Source organism: Cervus canadensis, chromosome 27 (assembly GCF_019320065.1).
Source record: "Cervus canadensis isolate Bull #8, Minnesota chromosome 27, ASM1932006v1, whole genome shotgun sequence".
NCBI classification, from domain to species: Eukaryota; Metazoa; Chordata; class Mammalia; order Artiodactyla; family Cervidae; genus Cervus; species Cervus canadensis.
Genome location: NC_057412.1, coordinates 27,863,111 through 27,887,945, shown reverse-complemented (window position 1 = coordinate 27,887,945; position 24,835 = coordinate 27,863,111). Strand labels below are relative to the sequence as shown.

At 34.9% G+C, this 24,835-nt stretch overlaps 1 long non-coding RNA gene across 1 annotated transcript; it reads left to right on the top strand.

Annotated features, from left to right (window-relative positions):
- The first annotated feature begins 3,545 nt into the window (after positions 1–3,545).
- On the top strand, positions 3,546–21,457 carry LOC122428828. The gene is made up of 3 exons (XR_006265826.1): positions 3,546–3,558; positions 20,566–20,573; positions 21,309–21,457. It is a non-coding gene; the product is annotated as an uncharacterized LOC122428828 (long non-coding RNA).
- Positions 21,458–24,835: the final 3,378 nt, after the last annotated feature.

Sequence of the window (24,835 nt, the reverse complement as noted above, 5' to 3'; positions counted from 1 at the left end):
TGGGATTCTCCAGGCAAGAACATTGGAGTGGGTTGCCATTTCCTTCTCCAATGCATGAAAGTGAAAAGTGAAAGTGAAGTCGCTCAGTGGTGTCTGACTTTTCGTGACCCCATGGACTGCGGCCCACCAGGCTCCTCCATCCATGGGTTTCCCAGGCAAGAGTACTGGACTCGGGTGTCATTGCCTTCTCCGTACGATCCAACAGATGCTGGCAATTTGATATCTGGTTCCTCTGCCTTTTCTAAATCCAGGTGTTCATTTGGAAGTTCTTGGTTCATGTACTGTTGAAGCCTAGCTTGAAGGATTTTGAGCATGACCTTGCTTGCACATGAAATGAGTGCAGTAGTTTAAACATTCTTTGGCATTGTCCTTTTTTGAGATTGGAATGAACACTGACCTCTTCCAGTCCTGTGGCCACTGCTGAGTTTTCCAAATTTGCTGCCATATTGAGTGCAGCACTATAACAGGATCATCATTTAGGATTTGAAATAGCTCAGCTGGAATTGCATCACATCTCCTAACTTTGTTCATATGATGCTTCCTAAGGGCCACATGGCTTTGCATTCCAGGATGTCTGTCCCTCGATGAGTGATCATTGTAGTTATCCAGGTCATTATGCTTTTTTTAGTATAGTTCTGGGTATTCTTATCATCTTTCTTAATATCTTCTGGTTCTATTAGGTTCATATGATTTCTGTCCTTTATTGTGCCCATCTTTACATGAAATGGTCCCTTGGTATCTCTAACTTTCTTGAAGAGATCTCTAGTATTTCCCATTGTATTGTTTTCCTCTATTTCTTTGTATTTTCACTTAGGAAGGTTTTCTTATCTCTCCTTATGTTCTTTGGAACTCTGCATTCAGATGGATGCATCTTTCCTTTTCTACTTTGCCTATTCTCTTCTTTTCTCAGTTATTTATATGGCCTATTCAGACAACCAGTTTGCCTTTTTGCATTTCTTTTTCTTATACATAGTTCTCTTTTTTATCTAGGTATGATAATTCATGATTGGAATTTTCAGGCTCTTGCCTTCATTACTGTATGTTTTTCTGATAATTTCATCAGTCATTATACCCTATTAGAACAATCTGATATTCAGGAAAAGAGTCAGAATTTATAAGCAGTTATATAACTTTAGTAACTATAGTAACAGTAGTAACAAACTTCATATGAGGCTTGAGAATAGCCAAAAGTGTTCATATAGTCTATATTTAAACAATAAATATGTAACATTATGACCATTACTATAATGAAAAGAGATGCATTTTCATTTTCTCATGTTGGTTGACAAAATACAATCTTGAAAAATCTGCTGCTAAGGGAATGAAAATGAAGAATATCATTTGTATAAACACTTTAAAAATACTCTTTGATATGTTAACTGGGACAAAAGGAAAAATTGTATTTCAAATAAGTTTATTTTAATTGTTTAAAACATGTTTTTTACCATAAATAGTATCTTCAGGAAATATGTGAAGAGAACTGCTAATGCTTTTTGTCATATATTGGTTTCCACATAAACAACATTTAGATATTTAGTTGTGTCTAGATATATATGAGCTACAGTCCATGAGTTCACAAAGAGTAGGACATGACTGAAGTGATTTAGAGAATAAGCACGCAAGCAGATATATTTTGGTATTGCATCTTTTTTTTAATGACTGGGGAGATAAAAGAAATGCAAGCATAGACATTTTATTTTTATCTTAAAATATTCCCATAAGTAATAAGATAGCACTTCAAGTTTCACAAAAGTAAAAATGAGAGAAAAGTTGCTCTCAAAATTGATAATTACTCCTCTGCTGCTAAGTTATAATTTCAATTGACAATTTTTAGTAGACAACTGATAACAATATTATCTCAGCAAATGCATCTGTAGTATGCAATTTGAAGGATTTGTTTTTATAACAGTTATTGTTAGCAGAAAAAGAAAAAAAACACTAAGTAATTATATTAATGGATTGAATCCACCCTGCCTTACATCCTCCTCACTATTAACCTTCATATTCCAAAAGTCTTCTCTGTTGTAAGAAGGTAACATGGTTCATAACTGAGTATCACATCTATACTAAATTGGTTTAAAAAACTGTTAAAAACAATTTTAATATTTTAATTTTTCATTCATTATTACAGGATACTTAAATTATGAAAACAGGTATCGATGATAGACTTAAAAATAGAGATGAATACACTGTTTCTCAGTATTTTTTCTCCTATTCTAACAAAAATTTTTGGCCAGGAAATATGGCCAGAGTGGCTCTGACTTATAGGTAAAACTAAAAAACATGTAGCTAAATATATGGGTTTGTGACATTCTGTAGAAATAATATATAATATTATATATTTGATTGATTATAACCTACTTGTATAAGGTCCTTTCCCTGATGTAATCCACTTGTAAAGCAACGTTGAAATTTGTAGTTTTAAGATATGACTGATATTTGGGAGACTTATAGAATCAGTATTTAACTTATAATCACAGTTTCTTTGAGGTAGATGATACAAGATATTTTAAAATATTTCATATAATCTATTGTAACATTATTGACTCTGATTCTAATAAAAATGTAATTTTAAAAGGTGTTAATGTATTTCTCAGTGCTTTTGGATAAATTACTTTTATATTTAAGATACTGCCATTTAAGATCACAATAGAAAATAATCCAAGTAAGTAAAGTCGTTTAGAGGTTAAAGGTCTTAGTTATAACAATAAGAAAATTAGTTGCACCTGATAGACTTATTCAACATGCTTGACAGTTGCTATTAAACATTCAAGACCCTGGTATTTTGATAACAAGGAATAATATGAACAATGGGCAGTATTCTGTTCGAATGTCAAGGGTGAAGATGGTTAATTAAGCTGTCCAGGTATCTACAGAGCAGATGAAGTGAAATCAAAATGAATAGGTGCAAACAATAAAACATATTCTAGGGAGAAGTTCATATAATTACTCTTCATAAATGCAGGCCAAGAGTACCATTAGCCAATATTCCTTTGGGGAATAATGTTAGAAAAATTACACCAAAAATGTTTAAAAAGCAGATATCTATTCATTAAATCCATAGCCAAGACCTCAAGGAACATTTATTGATGATTTCAAAATGAATAAGAAGGAATCTGTGATAATAATGTTAAAGATAAAAGAGTGAAATCTTAAGAACTTATTTTCCAATGCAGAAACCATTTAAGTATCACTTATTTAAGCATCACTAATTTCAAAGTAAGGGTTCAAGAAACTCATCATTAACAAAGAGAATATATACAGAGCATTTTATTTAAAACAAATAGTAACAGCACAAACTCATAAGAGGTTTAGAATTCAGGGCAAATAAATTATTAGGAAATGGAATTAACTATCATAACATAATGTGTGTAGAATTAATATACACTTTTTAATAGCTCTTTAGAGTTGGAGTCTATAGATAGAAAAACCTGAGAACAAGGAAAATAAACTATTTACCTAAAATCACAGTTAGTCAATTATGGAACAAAGACAAAAATCCATATTAGAAATTCATTAAAGAAAATTAACAGTTATTGAGTACCTTATGAAAGAAAGGTGGTAGGGACTTGGGACAGAAAAATGACTAAGATAAAAGAAAAAGCCTCAAGAGTTACTTTGGCAAGTAACATCCAACAAAGTATCATAAAATGATATATGAATGGACTTCCACTTCTGAAAAGACAGGATATACCAAAATTTTCCTGTTCCTCACATAAAGTACAACATAAAACTCTAAGTTACATCATACACACACATACACATGACTGGAAAGTGGAAAATGAACAAATATAGAATAAGTAGCAAATTTAAAACACAAAGAAAAGCATGTCTTTTTGTATTCCCTTCATTTTTGTTTGTTTCATTTATTACAGACATTGTACTGAAAAAGCCAGGAACAGATAAATGTCAATGAGCACAAACTCAAAAAAAAAAACACGACAAAGTCTGCTGACTCAAGTCAAAGGACCTATACAGGAGATCCTAGCAATGAGACAGTATCTCATTATGGCCCTGATTTGCATTTCCCTGATGACTAGTAATGTTGAGCAACTTTTCATATGTTTGTTGGTAAGTTATATATCTCCAGAAAAATTTCTATATCAGCTCTTTGCTCATTTTTCAACTAGGCCCTTTTGTTGTTCTTGTTCAACAGTAGGAGTTCTTTATATACTGTGGATTTAAAACTCAAAGTATGATTTGCAAATATTTTCTCCCATTTCATTGGTTGCTTCTTCACTCTGTTGGTTATGTCCTTTATTGCACAGAAGTTTTTAAGTTTGATGTACTCCCACATTTGTCTACTTTTTCTTTCACTGGCTGTGTTTCTGGTGTTAATAACCAAGAAATCATCCTAGGTTTAATCCTAAGTATTTTCTTCTTTTTGATATGATTGTAATGGAGATTGTTTTGTTAATCTTTTTTTTAGATTATTTCTAATGTATAGAAGCAGAACTGATTTTTGTGTATTGATTTTATATCACACAGCTTCACTGAATTTGCTTATTTGTTCCACCAGTTTTGAGTGGGATCTTTAGGGTTTTCTAAGATCATGTCATCTTTGGGTAGAGAATAATTTATCTGTTGCCATTTTAGATGTCTTTCATTTCTTATTTTTCCTAATTGCTCTAACTAGGACTTCAATACTATATAATGAGGTAATGAAAGTGGTCATTCTCAGAAAGATAGTTTTCAGGATTTCACCACTGAATTTGATGCTAGTTATGGGCTTGTTTTGGTGACTTAAAAAACATATTGTATTGTTGAGAAGTGTGAATCAATTATACATATATTAACTCTTATTTAGATTCTTCTTCCCTGTAGACCATTACAAAGTACTGAGTGGAGTTCCTTGTGCTGTACAATAGGTTCTTAGCTATCTATTTTATATCTGGTAATGTGTCTATGTCAATCCCAGACTCCTAATTTGTCCCTCCCTGTCATTACCCCCTGGTAACCATAAGCTTGTTTTCTACATCTCTGATTCTATTCCTGTTTGATAAATAAGTGAATCTGTACCTTTTCTTAAGATGTCACATATAAGCAATATATGCTTGTCTTTCTCTGACTTACTTCATTCAGTGTAACAATCTCTAGGTCTATCCATATTCCTGCAAATGTCACTTTCTGTTCCTTTTATGGCTGAGTAACATTCCATTGTACAGAAGATAGGTACAAGATGGCACAGTAGACATGTGCTCATCTCCTTCGTGAGAGCACTGAAGTCGCAGTTGGAACCCACCGAAAAGGATACCCCACACCCAAATATAAAGGAGAAGCTGCAGCAAGACTTTTAATTGAGGTATATAATTTAAAAGTTAAAAGCACTTTGAATGTATAATCTCACTCCCTGCTTTGTACTATTTTTGATAAGAAATTTGCAGATAATCTTACGAGAATTCCCTTCTATGTGACAAGTTTTTCTCTCTTGCTGCTGTCAAGATTTTCTCTTTGCTTTCGGTTTTTTGCCAGTTTGGTTACAGTGGGTCTCAGTGTGGGCTTCTTTAAGTTTATACTGGCTGGGATTCTTTAATGGTCTTGAATGTGTGTGTCTACTTCCTTCTGAGTTTTGGGATATCTTTGACCAATATTTCTTCAAATTTTCTTTCAGTGTCTCTTTCTCCTGCTTTTCCATCTTGAATTTCCATAATGCTTATATTAATCTTCATAATAAGGTTCCACAAGTCCTTTTGGGTTTCTTCACTTTAATTCTTTTACTCCTTCTAATTCTATAATTTCAAATTACCTATCTTTGAGATCACTTGTATTTACCTTCTGCTTGATTATGTCTGCTATTGCAAAACTCCAGTGAATTTTTCAATTCTGTTATTGTATTTTTTCAGCTCTAGAATTCTCTTTGGTTCTTTTTATAGTTTCAATTTCTTTGTTGATGTTTTCATTACGTTCATGCCTAAGTTTTCAGATTTTATCTGAAATTTTTAAATTTTATTAAGATTTTATTTATGCTCTCTAGTCTCTTGATAAAGGTGAAAGAAGAGAGTGAAAAAGTTGGCTTAGAACTCAACATTCAGAAAACTAATGATCATGGCATCTGGTCCCATCATTTCATGGCAAATAGATGGGGAAACAATGGAAACAGTGACAGACTATTTCAGGGGGGATCCAAAATCACTGCAGATGGTGACTGCAGCCATGAAATTAAAAGACACTTGCTCCTTGGAAGAAAAGTTATGACCAACCTAGACAGCATATCAAAAAGCAGAGACATTACTTTGCCAACAAATGGTTGTCTAGTCAAAGCTATGGTTTTTCCAATAGTCATATATGGATGTGAGAGTTGAACTGTAAAGAAAGCTGAGTGCCAAAGAATTGATGTTTCTGAATTGTGGTGTTGGAGGAGACTCTTGAGAGTCCCTTAGACAGCAAGGAGATCCAACCAGTCCTTCCTAAAGGAAATCAGTTCTGTATATTCATTGGAAGGACTGATGCTGATGCTGAAGCTCTAATACTTTGGCCACCTGATGTGAAGAACTGACTCATTTGTACAGACCCTGATGCTGGGAAAGATTGAAGGTGGGAGGAGAAGGGGCTGACAGAAGATGAGATGGTTGGATGGCATCTCATGGGACCGACTCAATGGATATGAGTTTCAGTAAGCTCTGGGATGGACAGGGAAGCCTGGTGTACTGGAGTCCGTGGGGTCACAAATAATCAGACACGACTGAGTGACTGAACTGAACTGAGTGCCACACTGAGCATCTTCAACATGAATATTTTTTTAAATTCTTTATCACATAAATCATAGATGCTAAATTTCTTTAGGTCTAGTTTTTGCAGATTGTTGTTTTGCATGGGCTATGATTTCTTGTTTTCTTCTGTGCCTTGTTATATTTGTGGTGATTTGTGCATTTGAAAAAAAGACACCTCTCCCAAGCTTTACAGGCTGTCTTCATATAAAGAAAGAACTTCACCAACCATTTCATCTTGAGATTCTGATAGCTTCTCAAACATTTTGTTCAGATGTATCTTTTCTGGGCTTGTTTGTAACTTCCCAATTAGAGAAATTTGCCAGTTTTTTTTTTTTTTTCTTTTTTCCTTTCCCCCACATGCTTGGCATCTCTTGCTCTAACTATCAAGGTCTCTGGGCTGGGCTGCAAAAAGCCACCCAGGTACATTTTTTGTTGTTGTTGTTGTTCTCAGCAGCCCCCAGGCATTTAAAATATGTCAGTTCCCTGTCAGTGCTCTGAGTTGGGCAAGACAGAACCCAATCCTTCTTGAGACTCCCAGATAGGCTGGAATGTGTGATATATATTCTATACAATGTTTCCCAAGGGAGAAGCTACAAGCTGGATACTTTCTCCTGATTGTTTTAAGCTTTGCCAGTGTGGAGGAAGGACTGACATGGGTGAAATGGATCACCTTTATTTATCCACTTAATTGTGGATGTTCTTGGCTTTGAGCTTACCTGGGGCATTGTTATTTCTTAAAGTTTTCTATAATTCTTATAATTGCTTTTTGGATCATATATTATTGATTCAGCATGGAGAAATGAGGTCTGGGTCTTCCTGTCCTACCACTTTCCACTTACAATTGACTTGATAAATGTGCAAAATTAACTCAAGGCGGGGGGAAGATAAGATTTTAACAAATGTTGCTGGAGAACCTAAACAGAAGTCTCACACACATATATAAATAGATTACTGTTATGAACTGAATGCTTTTGTTCCTCCAGATTTCATTTTTAAAATCCCACCCCTGAATGCGATAGTATTAGGAAGTAGCACGTTTGAGGATAGTTGGATTAGATGAGGTCACAAACTCAGATCTCTAATGAATGTGATTAGTGCCTTAATAACAGTCATGAGAAAACTTCTGGCCCTCTGCTCTCTGCCATGTGAGGATATAAGGGAAAATGAGTAGTCGGTAGAAGAGCCTTCACCAGAACTAGACATTGCTGTTTCCTGATCTTGGATTTCCAGACTCCAGGACTGTGAGAAATAATTTCTGTTGTTTATAAACCACCCACTTTATGGCATTTCTGATACAGCAGCTCAAACAGATGGAGACAATCATGTAATTACATAGAATGTAAAACTAAAACTTTGATAAAAATTATAGGAGAAAATTTCCCTTATCTAGGACTAAGCTAAGAATTCTTAGATACAAACCAAAAATGTAATCAACAAAAGAAAAGTTTGATAATTTAGGCTTTCTCAAAATCAAAGAAAAAGGTTTTGCTCTGTGAAAGACCCTTTAAAGAGGAGAAAAATACAAGCGTCTTTTGACTGAAAACTGGACATTAGATATTAAGCGTTGTTGTGGTTCTAGGCTCTATTTTGTGCTCTCTGTGGTTTCCTTGCTCTTAGGGAAGTTACTCTTCGATTCTCAGTTGATCTACCAGCCTCAGGATCTGTCTTCTGACATCTCCAACCGGGAAGATTTCTATTGACAATGGCCCAGCTGTTGCACAATTGGGAAATGCGCTCATATGAAATACAAGATGAAGCAACAAAACCCAGATTTTACCCCATGCAACTGTATATTTAAAAAGCACAGTCCTCGTTTCCTTCTAGCTAAAATTTGCTGTTCCTCCTGCTGTCGTTCCCATGATTCTGAAGTTCAGATACCAGCCAGGAATATGGTCAGACTTACACACGGATTTTGGATCTTACTCTTTTTGCCATTCTCTAGCTGCCACAATTTGTCCTTTCACTTCTCAGTTATTCTTCTGGCACTAACCTCTGTTTACTGGTATCTTCAGTGGATAAAAATGAAGTTTTCTCTGCTTATTGTTTTAACAGCCTTGGGGGTTGGGGAGAGCACTCAGGCCAGAGAACCAGAGACTTACAATTCTCCTCCCTTGAGTTGCAGTACTTTAAAGAATAAGCTCTCTGGTAACTATTTCTCTTTTGACTCCGTGATTTTTATCTTTTTAAAGTTTATATGTGGAAGGAGTCAAACTATCAATGTTCCTAGAAGTTCTGCAGGTATAAATTTTTATGCCAAGAATTTTTTTAAATCCTCATTTTTATTGATTCAGCAAATATTAGAATATATTTTGCTTAGTAGTCTTCTGGACATGAGAGGTAAAAAATAATTATGTCCTAAAATAAGTTGTTAAAATTTACTGATAAAAATAAGAAGAATTTGCACATTATATGAAACCTAGTACAGTGCATTTTTAGGTCCCTGTCTGGAAGAGATGCACTGCAAGTAAAAGGACATTAGAGCTTCCTTACAGCTGTAATGTGGAGGTGTTCATTTATCTCCCTGTGTTCCTGTGAGGAAGGGTCTGAAAATGTTAACTTATGCCTGTTTTTACTGGCACCTCAAGATCTACAAAGAAAACTGCTATATTAAAGTAAGCATGTAAATAGGAGAAGATAAGGAAATAAAACATTTAGACACTCTTTTCTTTTTTTTTTCCTTTTTTTTTTTTCATTTATTTTTATTAGTTGGAGGCTAATTACTTTACAATATTGTAGTGGTTTTTGTCATACATTGACATGAATCAGCCATGGATGGGGAATACATGTAGACACTGTTTTCTAATGCTGCCTCCCTTTCACCACTATCTCTTTCCCAAGTCTATTGGCAATTTTTTCACAGGTGCCCCAGTCCTCTTCACACAATAAATTTGCTGAACTTGTACTGCTAGTATCTTCTGAAAGTTATAAAAATGCATGTATCATGTTTTTATGTTCAGGATGTGCAACTGACTGATGACCCTAGCTAATGCACTTTAATAACTATCACTGTGTTTACACAAAAGCCATACTTCCCGTGGCCAACTTTTAGCCAATGACTGAGCACAGAAGAGATACTAAGGCCCGCCCATTCCTAGGATACGGAACTTTGCTGATGGGCAGCTTTGATTTGAAGACTCTCTAATGATTTTGCTCACAGATCAAATACCTACACTGCAGGCTAAGTACCTCCGCCTCCTTTCTTCATTTCCTCCTCCTTTCTTCTCCTTCATATAGAGTCAAGCCTGAATCATAATTTAATGGCTCTTAAAATCTGACCTGGATTCCACCCTATTGTCTCGAATACTTACCTTGCACACCTAAGCCTATCTTGGTATCTACTTCTTAAAAGATTCAAAGTAATGTAGATCTTAATCTATACCAGCCACCATGGAAAAATTCACCAGATAAGGTATATTTTTAATGTTATTATTTTTTTTCTTTCTCATTCCCCACATATAGGGAAAAACAAACAAACCAAAAAAAGGTAGAATATAGAGGGAAGAATTGATGGAGTGACAACAAGAGAAAACATTTTAAATTTTGTTTGTATTTCCAAAATACTGACAGTAAAATTCTCAAAGTGATGTGTATTTGTTTAATTTTAGAAAAACATTAGGGAAATTATGAGGAAAAAAAATCTCAGTTTTTCAGTGAATGAAATTTTTAGGAAGTCGACCAGTTCCTGAATTTAAATAATAAAATAGAGAGATTCTTGGGACATTTGCAATGAAATAAGATACACCTTATTACTTTGATCACTCACAATTACATAAATTTTCCTCATATATTTATTTTAGGAAATAGTCTTTACTATGTCCTTAGTAACTAGTCAAAATTAAACTACCATCCGAAACCGACATGACTATGAATGCTGATAAAAGCATCACACATAAGTTCTGTTTCTGTTTGGTTAAAAATATGATCACCCCCAGATTATCCAGATTCCATTAGTATATTTCAAGGGTAAAAATCATTTTAGACAACACAAAATAAACAAGAATATAATAGTAGACCTATATGTACGCAAGGACCGTAATTTTAAACCAATGTCTTGGAATTGAGGCCATTTCTAAATCCAAACTCTTCATGATGTGGCTATCATTTCCTTTTCTAAACTTAGGTTCTGTCTGAAAGCAGGAAATGTTCAAGAAAATCATAGTACATGAACTATTCCATAAGAACTGATATTATAAAATATTAAATGATACATAAATGTAATTTTTGCTGAAAAAATTGAACTAAAACCTTGTTTAATTATATTATCTTAACTATATAAAATATTAAAATGGTCCTAATCACTGCTGACGAGATTAAGAAATTCTTCCTATTTTCAGAGTATAGATTTTTCATCTCCTTGGTTAAATTTCTTCTTAGGTATTTTATTCTTTAGATGTGATTTTAAAAGTGATTTTTAAACTTTCTGTTTGTGATAGTTCATTATTTGTATATTGAAAATCAATAGGTTTCTCAATTAATTTTGTATCCTGAAACTTTGCTGAACTCAGTTATTAGTTCTAATAGTTTTTCAGTGGAGATTTTAGGATTTTCTATGTAAAATATCCAGTTTTACTTTTTGCCTTTCAATTTGGATGCCTTTTATTATTTTTTTTTTTCCTTTCTGATTGCTGTGGCTAGGATTTCCACTACTATGTTAAATAGATCTGGCAAGAGTAAGTATGCTTGTCTTGTTCCTAATTTTAAAGGAGAGGTTATTAGCTTTTTGAGTACAATGTTAGCTGTGAATCTGTCATAAATGACCCTTTATATTGAAACATGTTTCCTCTATACCCTCTTTATTGAGAGTTTTTATCAAGAATGAAGGTTGAATTTTGTCAATTTTTTTGTCTATTGAGATGATCATCTGATTTTTATCCTTCATTTCATTAATGTGATGTATCACATTGATTGATTTGTGAGTGTTGAAACATTCTTGTGACCCTATGGTATATGGTCCTTTATATGTATTGTTGTATTCAGTTTCTTAATACTTTGCTGAAGATTTTTGCATCTATATTCAAATATATAGGTCTATAGTTTTCTTTTTTGTAGTATCTTTGTCTGATTTTGGTATCAGGGTAATGGCCTTACAGAATGATTTTAGGAGTGTTTCATCCTCAAGTTTTTTGGAATAGCTTGAGAAGGATCTATATTAGCTCTTCTTTATATGTTTGGTAGAATTCCTGTCTGAAGCTGTCAAGAACTGGATTTTTGTTTGCTGAGCATTTTCTTCTTTATTTCAATTTTACTACAAGTAATTAGTCCTTTAAAATTGTGTTCCTTCTTGATTCATCTCAGCAGGTTATTTGTTTTTAGAAATTTATTTCTCCCAAGTTATCTGATTTGTTGACATAGCTGATCATAGTATTCTCTTATGATTTTTTTAATGCCTATGTGGTATCAGTTGTTATTTCCCTTCTTTCACTTCTTCCTTTGCTTTTTGGATCTTTCCTTTCTTGATGGGACTGAATAAGATGAATTTTACCTATTTTAAAAACTAGTTCTTGGTTTAATTGATCTTTTCTATTATTTTTATTGATCTCTCTTTTATTTATTTCTTCTCTGATCTTAATTATTTCCTGTCTTCTGCTCACTTTGCACTTTGGTCTTTTTTCTACTTCTCTTAAGTAGTATGTTAGATTGTTTACTTAAGTCTTGCTTGCATCTTGAGGAAGGCCAGTGTCCCTGTAACTTTCTCTCTTAAAACTACTTTTGCTGCATCTTAGATTTTTGGAGTATTGTATGTTGATTTTCATTTGTCTTAAGGTGTTTTCTGATTTCCTCTTTGATTTCTGCATTGACCCATTGGTTTTTTAGTAGCATGTTGTTTATTCTCTACCTGCTTGTTCTTTTCCCATTTCTTTCTGTAGTTAATTTCTGGTTTCATACATTTGTCTCAAAAAATGTTTGATATAGTTTCTAATTTCTTAAATTTGTCGATGCTGGCTTTGGGGCCTAGCATGTGCTTTATCCTAGAGAATGTCCTATGGATTTGAAAAAAATGTGTATCCTGCTGATTTTGGTTTTAATATCCTGAAGATATCTGTTAAGTCCAAGGGGTATGCTTTGTCATTTAAGATATTTGCTCATATTTTAAATTGTTTTCCAAGTTTTTAAAAAATTTGTTCCAAAAGTATTTAAAAATTTTAATTAATTGATGAAATGTCATCATTTCCAGGAGTGTTATAGGATGGAATACTAGTGTGCTTGCTGTACTCAGGATTTTTGTAACCCTGTGATCACATTTCCAAGAAAAGAATATAAGTAATCCATGCCATTTATTCAACAGGAAAAAACATTTATATTGTGGGAATGAGAATGGTTGGAACTTTATAAGACAAGTTAATTGTGAATGCATTTTTTCATGTCACCACACTTTTTCTTTCACTCATGAAGAGTGTGAAAACATAGAAGTGTAATGTCTCACAGAACAACAAATCTTTTCTTAAGCCTAAATAGCATTATTCTTTGTTTGAACAGTAGAAAAGGGGCAAAGCAGGTCAGGCCAAAGAAACTTTTATAAAACACAGTCTATATATAATCAGAGGCTGGAAACTATTTAATTATCTTAGGACAATGTATTATTTTATATTTGTCTTGGTGGTAATACACAAATGGTAGTGTGGAAGGCCAATACAAATTCAGATACTTATTACTGGCATTTTACTATATTTCAGTTAACACTGCTGCAATAAGACAAACGTCTTATTTCAGTTTTGTTTTGCTTTTATCTTGTTTTTCTCTACTTATTTTGAAGATATTTTATCTGAGAGCAAAAATATTTTAATATTTGGTCAGATAGTCTTTACTCAAGTACTCCTGGGCAATTTACACTTGGTAGATGCGGATCACTGAGCAAGGAAAAAAAATAGTTAAGGCATTAATAAAAATAATTGGATGAATTTTCTTGAAGTCTTATTCAGCTGTAAATATGACAGCTCAGTTCATTTGGTGCAAACATAGCCTTCAGTGGTGGCTGTATTACAAGGTCTGATTCAGATTGATAACTCAAAGAATGTTAGACAGTTCAACATTTACTTTAGAAATATCAAAAGCAATTAGGTCAAGAGTTTAGCATTTCATTAAAGCATAGTCTATTTGAACTTTTTACACACATAAGAGAAGGATCTGCAATCAGTAGAAATCTATTTTATTAAGCTCTGGAAATTCCTACTGATTTTCTCTGAGAAATAATCAGAAGAAAAAATAGAAAATAAATTATAATTATAAAAACATTTTAGGATACAGTATTTGCTATTCATTTCACCTTTATTTGGTTTACTATGAAGAACTAGAGATAAAATTGGATATAGGAACATATGCTTCTATAACATGAGATGATTATCAATACTAATGTCATTTTTTTACAGCATCCTACTCTGAAATACCTAAAAGAACTTAAATGTTATGTCTTAGAAGATTATAAGAATTGGAAACTTGCCTTCCTACCAACATCTTCAAAAGTACACCTGGGGCAGATTTTCAAGATATGATCATGTCGAAAACCTGAGAGAAACATGCAGAATGCTAGCAGATGGAGCTTCAAAGTCAAAGAAGGCAGAAGGCAAGAAAATAGGGAAGAAATCTAGACTATAGCCATATCAAAGCCAACATCCAAAGTCACTAAAAACTAAAATTTTCCTAGTGGATAAAGCAAAGTTTCTGCAGCATGCATTCATTATCAGTTATATGCATTTTCAACTACAAGTTAGAAGTGGAATTTCTAGATGACTCTACTCCTATGCCTTTGTATACTCTCAAGATGATGCAAGGCACAAGAACCAAGTTATACATGTACAGTGTAATCCTATCCCACAGGGAGATTGACCAGGCTTGAATGACAATGAGCCAGTGTTGCTCTAATATGTCACATAAACTTAGTAGAAAAGATACTGAGCATAGAATTAGATCCAAACACAGCAATCATGGTACAGAGTGCCTTTATCAGGAGATAGATAGTGTTGGAGATACTGGGATGGTAAAACATTCAAGAAGGTTCTTTCTTCAGAAGACTGGAACTATCCTTTCCTGGTGGAGAAAATATTGCCCTTAGCCTTGTGAGCTAGGACAAATGTGGTGTATAATTGTCTGCAACCCTGTGGAATTTCTAAAGAAAGTTTAACTGTTTGTTTTAAAAGAAAGGCAGTCTAATAAGAAATAGATGGAATGGAAGGGAGGACACAGACAAGTTTCAGTCCCACTTACTTTGCAACATTCATTTATATTCTGGTATAAATAACAGGATAAGCAATGCAACCCGGGCTGAACACTTCTGCTAAATATACATGCAAAACATTCACAGGCAGTGTCTAATAAATGAAGAGGGAGATAATTGGGATTAAACAACAAAGAACCATGTTACAGGAATTAAATGATCAGGAAAAAAATGTAGGTAGGCTTTCAAGCCTTATAGTGCACATTATTGAGAAGCTTCATTAAGCAAAATGTAGGGAAAGAAATTTATCTGGGATTGATAAGTTCCTGGCCCTTGAGCAGAGTAAAAACACTGAGGAAACAGTATATTGTCAAATAGCCTGAGGAATTATGATGCTCTAGTCTGTAAATGAACATGGAAATCTTTATTATGGGTACTAGAAAAGAGTTGCTAGAACAGCTTTAGGAGAATATCAATCAAATACTACTGGACCTATCTATGCTAGGACTGAGTAGCAAATATCTTATGTCAGAAGCCTAAGACCCACACATTAGCCTCTTTTTCCCCCACACACAAAGGCATGTGCACCTCACTCTGGGAATAATGTTTTTTTAAATTAAAAAAAAAAAGGCTGTTAGGCAGATATGGAAATCTTCAGAATATAGATCAAGTTTGGAAGATTTTGGCTTTTGGAGTAATTGTGGCTCACTACATGTTTTGGGAAGCAAAATTATATTGGAACATAGCCATGCTCTATTATTGCCTATTGTCTATGGAGGCATTTGTGTTATAATGGCAGAGCTGAATAGTTATGACAGAGACTGCATAGATCCAAAAGTTCTAAACTATTTATTATCTATCCCTTTATAGACAAAGTTTGCCAATTCATGTATAAGATGGTAGGGTCAAGCAGTAGTTTGAGTCCAAAGCTCAAACTGGAAAAAGTCTCATATTCATGTGCTACTTAACCCAAAAGGCAGTGGATCTCTAATATGGGATTCTTGGTCTAGGGATAAGAAGTTGTCAAGGATACTATGGTTTTACTTTCTAATTTTTAATGACTAGGAGAGAATCTCAGCTGCTCTTGACCTACTTGGGGTAGGACAGAAGGAAGTAGATGGGGAGTATCTTACTTTGCACAGCTAAGTTAAGGAGTAATACCCAACCAGCAGGTAATATCTACATCATGGGTAATAAGAACAATGAGGCACATCATTTCGAATCTGCTATCACTAACTACATAACACAATAACTCCAAACATAGTGACTTAAAAATTGCAACCATTAATTTTAATCATGATTCTGTGAACTTGCAAGTTTAACTAGATTAAGCTAGCTCATCCTGCAGCTTTCATTCATGTGTCTGCAGACAACTGAGAGTCAATGGTCTCTCTCCATCTGATGGCTAACAGGGATACATGTTCTTCTACAAGTTAATCCGGGCTTGTTCTTATGCTTATGATCACAGGGCTCCAGGGAGAGAGAACATCTCAAAATTAAGCACTTATAAGTCTTTGTTTCCATCAGCTTGCTGCAGTTTTATGGATCAAAGGTCAGACAAGTGGCCAGACCAAGAATAAATGTGGGTTAGGACCACCCAAAGGTGTGGATTATTGCAACAATTTAGCACATAGTGATTTTCTAATAAGGTACTAAATTTTTTAGACTAGTGAAAGAACTTGTTTTAATGAATACAAGTTAGTGTTATTTATCCACTGAGGAAGATAAGGGGATGGCAGACCCATGCGAGTGCAACATAGTATCATAATCTGATTAACAGGTAGCACCTCATAGCCCAGACAGAAGCCTCTCCCTCACACTGACAAATGATAATGACCAGGAAGGAAGTGCTAAATGTCTCTATGGGGATGGCGGCAGAGGGAAATGTGACAGTATTTTAGCACTGGGAGGCAGAGTTTTCTCTTAAATTTTTTAATCCAAGGTTCTCAGAATTTAGCTAGTTTAGAAACTCTGTTCAGAAACCCTCTTCCAACAATACAAGAGAAGACTCTACACATGGCCATCACTAGATGGTCAATATCAAAATCAGTTGGTTATATTATTTGCAGCCAAAGATGGAGACACTCTATACAATCAGATAAAACAAGACTGGGAACTGACCGTGGTAGATCATGAACGTATTGCAAAATTCAACTTAAATTGAAGTAGGGAAAACCACTAAGCAATTCAGGTATCACTGGATCAAATCCCTTAGATCATACAGTGGAAGTGGCAAAGATTAAAGGTGCTCGATTTGGTAGATAGGCTGCCTGAAGAATGATGGTCCGAGGTTGGTAACATTGTACAGGAGGCAGTGATCAAAACAGTTCTCAGAAGAAGAAATGCAAAAAGGCAAAATGATTGTCTAAAGAGGCCTTACAAATAGTTGAGAAAAGGAGAGAAGTGAAAGGCAAAGAGAAAAGGAAAGATATATCCATCTTAATGCAGAATTCCAAAGAATAGCAAGAAGAGACAAGAAAGCCTTTCTAAGTGATCGTTGCAAAGAAATAGAGGAAAACCATAGAATGAGAAAGATTAGAGATCTGCTCAAGAAAATTAGAGATACTAAGGCAACATTGCATGCAAAGATGGACACAATGAAGGACATAAATGGCATGGACCCAACAGAAGCAGAAGATATTAAGAAAAGGTGGCAAGAATACACAGAAGAACTATACAAAAAAGACCTTCATGACCCAGATAACCACGATTCACCCACCTAGAGCCAGACATCCTGGAGTGTGAAGTCAAGTGGGCCTTAGGGCACATAACTATGAACAAGGCTAGTGGAGATGGATAGAATTCCAGCTGAGCTATTTCAACTCCTAAAAGATGAAGCTGTTAAAGTTCTGCACTCAATATGCCATGAAGTTTGGAAAACTCAGCACGGGACACAGAACTGGAAAGGGTCAGTTTTCATTCCAATCTCAAAGAAGGGAAGTGCCAAAGAATGTTAAAACTACCACACAATTGCAGTCATCTCACATGATAGCAAGGTAATGCTCAAAATTCTTCAAGGTAAGCCTCAACAGTACATGAATTGAGGACTTCCTGATGTACAAGTTGGATTTAGAAAAAGCAAAGGAACCAGAGATCAAATTGCCAGCATCCACTGGATCATAGAAAAAGCAAGGGGATTCCAGAAAAACATCTAATTCTGTTTCACTGAGTATATTAAAGCCTTTGACTGTGTGGATCACAGCAAACTGTGGAAAATTCTTAAAGAGATGGGAATACCAGACCACCTTACCTGCCTCCTGAGCAACCTATATGTGGGTCAAAAAGCAACAGTTAGATCCAGACTTGGAACTTCAGACTGGATCAAAATTGGGGAAGGAGTCAAGGCTGTATATTGTTACCCTGCTTATTTAACTTGTAGGCAAAGTGCATCATGCTAAATGCTGGGTTGGATGAAGCACAAGCTGGAATCAAGATTGCTGAGAGAAATATCAATAAGCTCAAATATGCAGATGATACCTTCTTTTTTTTTTTTTAGATTTTTTTTTTTTTCCCAGTGGGTTTGTCATACATTGATATGAATCAGCCATGGATTTACATGTATTCCCAATCCCGATCCCCCCTCCCACCTCCCTCTCCACCCGATTCCTCTGGGTCTTCCCAGTGCACCAGGCCGGAGCACTTGTCTCATGCATCCCACCTGGGCTGGTGATCTGTTTCACCATAGATAGTATACATGCTGTTCTTTTGAAATATCCCACCCTCACCTTCTCCCACAGAGTTCAAAAGTCTGTTCTGTATTTCTGTGTCTCTTTTTCTGTTTTGCATATAGGGTTATCGTTATCACCTTTCTAAATTCCATATATATGTGTTAGTATGCTGTAATGTTCTTTATCTTTCTGGCTTACTTCACTCTGTATAATGGGCTCCAGCTTCATCCATCTCATTAGGGACTGGTTCAAATGAATTCTTTTTAATGGCTGAGTAATATTCCATGGTGTATATGTACCACAGCTTCCTTATCCATTCATCTGCTGATGGGCATCTAGGTTGCTTCCATGTCCTGGCTATTATAAACAGTGCTGCGATGAACATTGGGGTGCACGTGTCTCTTTCAGATCTGGTTTCCTCAGTGTGTATGCCCAGAAGTGGGATTGCTGGGTCATATGGCAGTTCTATTTCCAGTTTTTTAAGACATCTCCACACTGTTCTCCATAGCGGCTGTACTAGTTTGCATTCCCACCAACAGTGTAAGAGGGTTCCCTTTTCTCCACACCCTCTCCAGCATTTATTGCTTGTAGACTTTTGGATAGCAGCCATCCTGACTGGCGTGTAATGGTACCTCATTGTGGTTTTGATTTGCATTTCTCTAATAATGAGTGATGTTGAGCATCTTTTCATGTGTTTGTTAGCCATCTGTATGTCTTCTTTGGAGAAATGTCTGTTTAGTTCTTTTTGGCCCATTTTTTGATTGGGTCATTTATTTTTCTGGAATTGAGCTGCAGGAGTTGCTTGTATATTTTTGAGATTAATCCTTTGTCTGTTTCTTCATTTGCTATTATTTTCTCCCAATCTGAGGGCTGTCTTTTCACCTTACTTATAGTTTCCTTTGTAGTGCAAAAGCTTTTAAGTTTCATTAGGTCCCATTTGTTTAGTTTTGCTTTTATTTCCAATATTCTGGGAGGTGGGTCATAGAGGATCTTGCTGTGATTTATGTCGGAGAGTGTTTTGCCTATGTTCTCCTCTAGGAGTTTTATAGTTTCTGGTCTTACATTTAGATCTTTAATCCATTTTGAGTTTATTTTTGTGTATGGTGTTAGAAAGTGTTCTAGTTTCATTCTTTTACAAGTGGTTGACCAGGAATCCAGATAGGAAAAGAAGAAGTAAAACTCTCACTGTTTGCAGATGACATGATCCTCTACATAGAAAACCCTAAAGACTCTACCAGAAAATTACTAGAGCTAATCAATAAATATAGTAAAGTTGCAGGATATAAAATTAACACACAGAAATCCCTTGCATTCCTATATACTAACAATGAAAAAACAGAAAGAGAAATTAAGGAAACAATACCATTCACCATTGCAACAAAAAGAATAAAATACTTAGGAGTATATCTACCTAAATAAACAAAAGACCTATACATAGAAAACTATAAAACACTGATGAAAGAAATCAAAGAGGACACAAACAGATGGAGAAACATACCGTGTTCATGGATTGGAAGAATCAATATTGTCAAAATGGCTATTCTACCCAAAGCAGTCTATAGATTCAATGCAATCCCTATCAAGCTACCAACGGTATTTTTCACAGAACTAGACCAAAGAATTTCACAATTTGTATGGAAATACAAAAAACCTCGAATAGCCAAAGTAATCTTGAGAAAGAAGAATGGAACTGGAGGAATCAACCTGCCTGACTTCAGACTCTACTACAAAGCCACAGTCATCAAGACAGTATGGTACTGGCACAAAGACAGAAATATAGATCAATGGAACAGAATAGAAAGCCCAGAGATAAATCCACGAACCTATGGACACCTTATCTTTGACAAAGGAGGCAAGGATATACAATGGAAAAAAGACAACCTCTTTAACAAGTGGTGCTGGGAAAACTGGTCAACCACTTGTAAAAGAATGAAACTAGAACACTTTCTAACACCATACACAAAGATGATACCTTCTTAATGGCAGAAAGTGAACAGGAACTAAAGAGCCTCTTGATGAAGGTGAAAGGGGAGAGTGAAAGTAGTGGCTCCAGCCCCGATACTTTGGCCACCTGATGCAAAGAGCTGACTCACTGCAAAAGGCCCTGATGCTGGGAAAGATTGAGGGTAGGAGGAGAAGGGGGGGACAGAGGACGAGATGGTTGGATGGCATCATTGACTCAATCAACATGAGCTGAAGCGATCTCCAGGAGATGGTGAAGGACAAGAAAGCTTGGCATGTGGCAGTTTCTGGATTCACAAAGAGTAGGACATCCCTGAGCAACTGAACAAGAACAAGGAATACACAATTAATAAAAAAAAAAAATCTGTAAGTATTTACCTGTCACTATTTTTACTTCTTTATTATCATTATCTAGAACCCCACCTTTAGATGTACTGATCTAGTTGTTGTGGAATGGGGTCTGAAAGCCTATGAATGTTTTAAAACACCATGCTGTGTAATTCTAACTTGTAGTCATCTAAATTAATCCTCATCATATTTTATTCAGGAGACACTATTACATTCTCTTTTAAAGATGTGAAAACTGAAGTAGAATGAACTAATTAATATGCCACAGATGCACTAGTTCATTATAAAACATCTTCCATTATAGAACATCTTCCATTATAGAACTGGTACATGTCAGCTTCAGGATTTGAACCTAGGGATCCTGATTCCATATAGCCTTGGCTAATACTTTCTCCTAACTAGAAATGTTTAACTCAAAACTATTTGCTCTTCTGACAGCACTACTTTCTAAAAATAAGTGAACTGAAGTGATGGTCACTTAGTCGTGTCAGGTTCTTTGCAAGTCCATGGACTATAGCCCACCAGGCTCCTCTGTCCATGGAATTCTCCAGGCAAGAATACTGGAGTGGGTTGCCATTCCCTTCTCTAGGGAATCTATATGGCCTAGTGATTGAACCCAGGTCTCCTGCATTGCAGGCAGATTATTTACCATCTGAGTTCTAAATAGTAAGGCCTAGACAGTTTGAACACTGAGTAATATATTTCTGAGTTAAGAGTTGTGTCAATTTCTTCTCTGACCAGGACAGGAACAGGCACTGGAAATTTGGAAATCTGCAGACCATAGCTTTAATCATCTTGTCTTTATGGTAGTACCGCAGAAAGCCTGCTGATAAAATAGCATCCCTTAGTAGCAAATAGGCTTTGGATAACAAAGTGTTGCCTAGTAGGTAGCATAGATTCTAAACAGTTGTGTTTTTTCTCAGAAGGATGACCTTAGGAATTGTAACCCCAAGCTAGACAAAGATTTGGAAAGCATACAGAATTCAGTTGCATATAGTCTTAACATTCATAAGATCATTAAAGGTAAAATGACAAAACAATGAATGAAGTATAAACAGATTATTTAAATACAATTAAGTGTTACAAGAAATAGGGTTGGATTTACATATCCTAATTTGATTTGAGAAGTAATGATGACTCAAATATGGGGATATGACCACATATTTCTTCCTATATTTTAGTCTATGATACGATGAATGTACCACACTCAGCACTCAGCACTTAGTTAGAGTCATGAGAAAAATTGTTTTTATGTTCATAATTAAAAACTATAGTACAGACTGAATCTCTGAACAATAAAAATCTCAGAAGGCCCCCAAAATTTGCTTGAGAAGGCCAACAGTTCTCAGGATCTTACTGTTTTTAAATAAGTCAGTATTATTAACTTCTGGGAGACTTAGAATTTAGTGTAGAAATGGATTTTAAAAAATCTATAATGTTAGTATTGATTGTGTTAAGTTTAGAAATCATGTATATTTTCTACTTAAGTATGAGTGATCTATGTTAAAATCTGACATTTTATCAAACTGATTAATCTTATAATTTCAATTTCAACAAGTGTATTTGAGAAATTAATATAGATTTTTCTAATTTTATATTCATTGTTGTAACAATTAAGATAATTTATAGCTTCATTTACCATATTAAACTTATATGTTATTTAAGTATTCAGGAAGGTTTTATTTGTTAATTAGACAATTGGAGTACTTAAAAAGAAATTGAATATATTAAATTTATGAATGTTTTTTAAACTTTTGGAGGTATTTAATTAACTAGGTTTGTAAATGGGACCAATCACTATTTAAAGACCCATTAAAGTAGGTGGTAAAATTTTACTAGATTTAGAAATATAATTTTCTTATGAAGAACTTAATAGCTTAAGGAAGAACTAGTTCTGGGATTTGCAAATTTAATAAATTGAATACTAGTTTATGAAAGCTAAGTAAACTCTAAATGATATTCTTAACATCAAAATATCATTTGAGATTATTAATAAAATGAATTTTATAGTGTTACTTAATTTTGTAGTGTTTTGGGGTAACACATGACATGGTAGCTTTGCCTTCTGGCTAGTTTTTCCCTCTAGTTGCTATCATATATTCCCATTCCATCAATGAAAAAAGGCTTCCCTGATAACTCAGCTGGTAAAGGATCCACTGCAATGCAGGGAGACCCTAGTTCGATTCCTGGGTCAGAAAGACCTGCTGGAGAAGGGTTAGGCCACCCACTCCAGTATTCTGGCCCAGAGAGTTCCATGGGCTATATAGTCCATAGGATTTCAAAGAGTAGGACATGACTAAGCAACTTTCACTCCCATTCCATCAATGCACAAAAAGCCCTGTGCTAAACTCAGCACCGGGCTTCAGATCCAATGCCAAGCTTTTAACTATTCTTCCTAGAGGGTCTGATGATTCTTGTGCTCTCCAGAAGGTAACTGACTCCCTGCTTCAAAGTGAATTAAACCTAATGGAACCGGAACTTTTCCACCTATTCACTAGCTCATTGATTTCTAAATGCTTGAAGGCATACCCTGTCAAGCACATCCATCATGCTAGAAGCAAGTGGTTTCCTGAGTCTGGAGGGAACCAAATCAATTTCAGTGGTCCATCGTTTTTATCCCACTTGTTTCTTCTTGCTCATCCTTTATGCCTTCTGCTTTGATTCCCTTTTCCCCCATGACACATTCAGGTGTCCTTTGATTGAGGCTTTGGTATGATTGATGACTGTGATCTTAATAGAAAAAAAAAATAATATTTTCCAGAAATGTTAATATAAATGAAGACTTTGCCATCATATCAAGCTTTGCATAATTTCTGTGCTTGGGCTTGAGAGAAGTAATCCATCTTTAGTGTCACCAGCTTAGTCCAAGTTATCTTTCTATCTTGATCTAGAACATACTAATGGTCTACTAGTTGGATTTAACTAGTTTTCTCATTTTCATTTTTGATCAATTCAACACAAAATCAGTTCTTCATACAGATGAAGTTTACTGTTTTAACAATTATTTTCTGTTTATAATATTCTTACATTTAAAACAGCTTAATAATCATTAAGCCTCCACCTCCTTTTTACTAGGAATTCCAAAATCGTTTGAGGGCCTACAGTATTTGGCACACATCAACACCTCTAAACTTCCTGCTTATCACATCACCCATGGTTGTTTTTGAATATCTTCAGTGACTATGCTTCCAACCCTTCTGACTAAACTCTCAGACAAAAGGGACATTATAGATATTCCTTCTGGATGACTTGACAGATATTAGAAATATAGCTGCCTCCAGGAGGCAAGCTGAATGTCATCATAGATATACTGATACCTATGGAAAAGTTAAAAGTGATGAAATGAAAGAAGTAAAGGGAGAGGGGAATTTTCAGACATACTGTCATCTATTTTCATTTGTCAACAGAGAAAGATGTATCAACACTGTCCATTAACCTTAGAATTGGTGATATAACAAAAATAAGAATCCCTGGTAGCTCAGCTGGTAAAGAATCCGCCTGCAATGCAGGAGACCCTGATTTGATTCTTGGGTTGGGAGGATCCCCTGGAGAAGGGAAAGTCTACCCACTCCAGTATTCAGGTATGGAGAATTCCATGAACTGTATTGTTCATGAGGTCACAATGAGTCAGACACAACTGAGCACCTTTTAATTTCATAGAATGCTTTAATTAAAAAATTAGTGTTATATGGTAAATCTATTTTTAGTATATTGTCTTGGTTTCAAAAGAATATTTGCCTTCAAAACATTGAAATTTAAAGGTTACACTAGCTAGTAGATAATTATTTTGAGAGTATGAGTAAGACAGATATAAATATTTTTTTCTTTATTCTTATTTTTAATTTATTTTATTGAAGTATAGTTAATTTTAATGCACTACTTTCTATTATTTAGCAAAATGGTCTAATTATGCATATAATCTATTCTTCCTTATATTCTTTTCCATTATAGTTTATCACAGGATATTGAATACAGTTCCCATGCTATATAGTATG